We start from the raw sequence: 4,508 nt of genomic DNA, 5'->3' as shown, positions 1-4,508 counted from the left end.
ATCATGTTTCCCGAGTGTTTACAGCACTAGGGAGCTACGCAGAATCTGGTAGTAGACGGTCATCAACGTCACTGGTTGAATTAGATGCAGTGCAGCAATGTGGAGGGGAGAGACCAGCAGGAAAAAAAGAATAGCTATCGCTTCGTTCAACGCTAGCGCAAAGCCGGGTGAAAGTCGATACATGATAGGCGCATGCAATTTTTTTACTTCGATGGCCAACCGAAAGCCGTCTGGTGGAGAAAGATGCCTTGATTAATTAAATCTAACATTTGGGCCCATAGCTCATCTCAGCTGTCAAAATTGACGGCACCACTGTCGACGCCCTCACCTCTCTGTACCCTCCTCTCTCTCGTCCAACGAGCGACCTCATCAATCCGTAGTTTTAGTTTTTGTTGATCATTGTTCTTTAGAATTTGATTTCTGGCATCATCAACAAGGTGGCGGCGACGATAATGCACTGAAAAAATGTCTCTCTGGCCTCTCCCTACCTCGTCAAGTCAAATAATTGGGGACCCATTCTAATGCATTTTGAGCACGAATATTATTTAATCAAGGAACAACCGCACAAGTCATACGATTTTTCATGTGAAAAACACACGCTGCTTAGCCGCTAGCGCTCGGACAGACGCTCTTAGGCTTCATGTATTCATGACCTGACCACTCCACCAAAAAGACACTTGTGTCCATTTGGTCATTTGCCATTTTATGTTTATCTTGTTTTGAAATATAAATATTTGGGACTTTAAAAGAATTCAAACGTAAAAATTACCAGCTATAAAGTTTTATATTTTTTGAGGTCTGTAACTTCGGTTATGGTCATTTCTCCATCTAAGATCTTTTGAAGAATTTGAATTTGAAATGTGAGAAATTCAAGCACAACTTTTTATGGATAGATGATTTCAAACAAAAAAAAGTTATTAACTATAAAATTTTATAACTTTTTGATGTTTGCAACCTTCATAGTGGTCATTTCTCCATCCAGGTCGTTTGAAATTTTTGAATTTTAAATTTGAGGAAATTTAAACATAAATTGTATTTCACTAGCGGTTCAGTTAAGACAACCCGCCTGTGGAAATCAATTTTCACAGGTGGTTCAGTTAAACCAATCACCAGTGTAAATGTTTGTCCAAAAAATATAAATCGGATTTAAAAGTAGGATTCGACTTCTTTGCCGAGAGCCAGGAGCCCTCGGCAAAGGCCTAAAAGCTCTCGGCAAAGCCCACGGCGCCATCGAGGAACGTCAATGTTGACGTCGTCTTTGCCGAGAGCCGTGATTGCAGGCTATCGGCAAAGACTTTTTATTTTTTTTTAAAAAAAATGTCTTTGCCGAGAGCCTGCCAGGCTGGCTCTCGGCAAAGAAGAACTTTGCCGAGAGCCATCCAGGCAGGCTCTCGGCAAAGACTTTTTTGTTTTTTTTTTAAAAAAAGTCTTTGCCGAGAGCCTACTAGACTGGCTCTCGGCAAAGGAGGCTTTGCCGAGAGCCGTCCAGGCAGGCTCTTGGCAAAGACTTTTTATTTTTTTTAAAAAAAAAAAATCTTTACCGAGAGCACATATATGACACGAAGGCCACACATCCACATTTCACATATATGGCACGAAGGCCACACATCCACAATTCGGGCAAGAAGATCATCAATGACAAATATCCAGGTGTTCTGATCTTGAATTCTCTGATTTAGGTGTACAAAGCAACAGCAACAGAAAAGGAAGGGGAGAGAGAATATAGTGCCAAGTCAAAATGACATGCATATGTTAACATACTCTTTCTAAGCTTCACTTCTGTTCCACCATACTCCGAAAGCAGAACAGTGTCGCCTTCACTTAGAGATACACGGATCAGCTTACCATCCCTGTCACGATCACCAGGGCCAACAGCAATGACTTTAGCAGCGTTCAGCTGTATTAAAAAATAAAGTGATATGTTAGCCTAAAAGAGACATGAAAACTAAAAATCAATGATAAAAAAACACACACTCCTCTCCGAGAGACATGAAAACTAAAAACCAATGATAAAAAAACACACTCCTCTCCGATAGGTCCTGCTCTGCAAAACAAGAAAAAACAACACTATAAGTACAAACTTTCGGCAGAACCTCCCCTGCACGGGGAGGTTTCCAAAACCTGTAAAAAAAAGCCGGCTCGATGGCCAACAACACATATATGACACGAAGGCCACACATCTACATTTCACATATATGGCACGAAGGCCACACATCCAAACATAATAAACTACAATTTACATAGTAGTTTTAAATGAACGAATAAACATGTGTGAAAGCTAAACGATAGAAACAAGGGGTAAATTAGTCCTCTACTAGATACAGGGCAAGCAAAGGCAGAGGAGTGAAGATTCCATTCATAAGCCAAATCGAACGCCCCAAACATGTATAAACAAAATTCGTTCCATCATGTGCCACGAAAGGGATTAGGCCATGATGTCCCTCTCAGTTCATTAGTACTCCAGCATTTCTACATACATGTTTATATTTATTTATGCTAGACGCACTCTGGATTTGGATGGATATTTATTTATGTATGCCTCACCATCAATCAGCTGAATGAATTTCAGCTTAATGCAGTCTGAATGAATTTCAACTACCTTCTTATGCCCTTCCTCCTTGCTGTATCTACTGCAATCTATTACCTCACACACCTCTGTATTTCATAAATTTCAGACTCTATTTTCCCGAACACACACAAGCCTATTTTCATATCAAACGACTATTACTCTCTCACTGTTTTGACTATTATGCTATATTCTTCAGGCTTCCTCTTTTGTTAATTTCTCTATCTCTGCTCTTTCTAACTGAAGCCTAACACTTTTTACTTGCATGCCTATAACTAATTACTGCTGCAAGCTACAAGTTCTTTCTCTCTATTTCACACTCACATCTGAACTGTATCATCTTATTCTGTATAGGATAGCATAGTCTCACACCTCACTAAGCTTCCACTGTCAACCATTGTATGTACCCATACTGCACAAAACATTCTGCCACAAATCTAAATTCAGCCACACTTCAACTTAATGCAGTCTGTGTCAAACGAACCAAGTAACTGGGTACAAAAATAATTAGAGTAGTAATGCACACCATCGATCTCTGGTATTATATATATTATTAGCATTATGGCAGCAGGACTGCAGGAGCAGGACTGCCTAACTAAGCTCTTGCCTCCAGAGTTGATTCCACTCCTCTGCTTCTTCTAGCTAAATAAATCGCTAGAAATTCCATCGTGACACCAAAGCAAAAAATAAATAAAAAAATGCTAGGGCTACTATCAGACCAGAGTACCAGACTATAGAAAAATGGAAGAAGCGCGTTCCGTTATCCTCACCCAAGGGAAAAGAGCAGATCAATCCGATGAAGCACTTGTTATGCAGACAAAACTGCTGAAACCTCCGGCAACCTGCTCAAAGGGGGCTCGATCAGGCTCTGCTGCTAGGAGCAGGATGCGAGATGAGAGAGAAGTTCATGAATTAATGGATCGAATGAAAGAGGAAGTACTCTGGAAAAACATAAACGGACATGAGGAGAAGTACTCACCCAAAACCAACACAAAATCCTTGCCGTCGTCAAGAACCAAGTCCGGGAGCAGGGAGGGCGAAATTTGGTCACCGAAATTGGTGCTGGCGCCTACCCGACGGAATCCATGTCACTGGTGCCAACAGGGGAGCGGAAAGAGCGAGCGCTGGCGCGGTGGTCGCGAACTCAAGATCTGGAGGCGAGGTGAGGTGGTGCGGAGGAGCTGAGCGGGATCTTCGGCCAGGGGCGCGCGGGGCAGGGCCAGGGGCAGGGGCCGCCGGCGGCAGATCTGGTCGGCGGCGGCGGCGCAAGGGGTGCAGCGGCGCGGGCGGCGGCGGCGTGCAGGGTGCGGGCGGCGGCGCGTGTGCCCGTGCAGGATGAGGGTGCCTGTGTGTGGCCGGGTGGGGATAAAGGAGGCGTTTTATTTTTTTTTCGAAAAAATCCTTTGCCGAGGGCCACGCAGGCAGGCTCTCGGCAAAGTATTAGATTTGTTTTTTCTGCCAACACCTTTTGCCGAGAGCCGGACTGGCCGGCTCTCGGCAAAGAATTGTTGACTTTTTTTTATTTTTTTTGATTTTAGAGCTGAGTTTTTTTTATGTGTCTTTGTGACACAATTTCTAAATACATTTCAAAATTTGGCATCAATTTGACATTTTTGCTATATTTAACTAATTAATCTTGTTTCTTTAAATTTTTTTACGTAATTCAAATTTGAACTGCAGGTATATGGAATATTGGAACTCAGTGATTCAAAAAATAATAGTCAAGATATTTGTTGTATGTTGAGGTTGTACCCACAACCACACATGAAATCTCAACCCTTTCGCTGACATAACATGTCGAGGAATGTGAGGAGAAAGTGTTTTTTAATTATATAAATTCCAAATGAAGTCCAAAAATCACAAAACTTAGCGACGTGTCGTGTTATCGCATGTGGAGGCTGTGGTAAAAAAATCATAAGATTTCGAGTAAGTTGTAATGCCG

The 4,508-nt window shown here is 42.2% G+C and overlaps 1 long non-coding RNA gene across 2 annotated transcripts; it reads right to left on the bottom strand.

The window, feature by feature from the left end:
• Positions 1,633-3,911, bottom strand: LOC110436788. 2 transcript variants are annotated; one of them, XR_002454631.1, is made up of 3 exons: positions 3,546-3,911; positions 3,337-3,440; positions 1,633-1,897 (listed from the first exon to the last, which is right to left on the bottom strand). It is a non-coding gene; the product is annotated as an uncharacterized LOC110436788 (long non-coding RNA). The 2 variants fall into 2 exon arrangements; XR_002454630.1 differs by having other exon boundaries at positions 3,337-3,437; positions 3,546-3,907.

Source organism: Sorghum bicolor, chromosome 7 (genome assembly GCF_000003195.3).
Source record: "Sorghum bicolor cultivar BTx623 chromosome 7, Sorghum_bicolor_NCBIv3, whole genome shotgun sequence".
Lineage (NCBI taxonomy): Eukaryota > Viridiplantae > Streptophyta > Magnoliopsida > Poales > Poaceae > Sorghum > Sorghum bicolor.
This window is presented reverse-complemented; position numbering and strand designations above follow the sequence as displayed.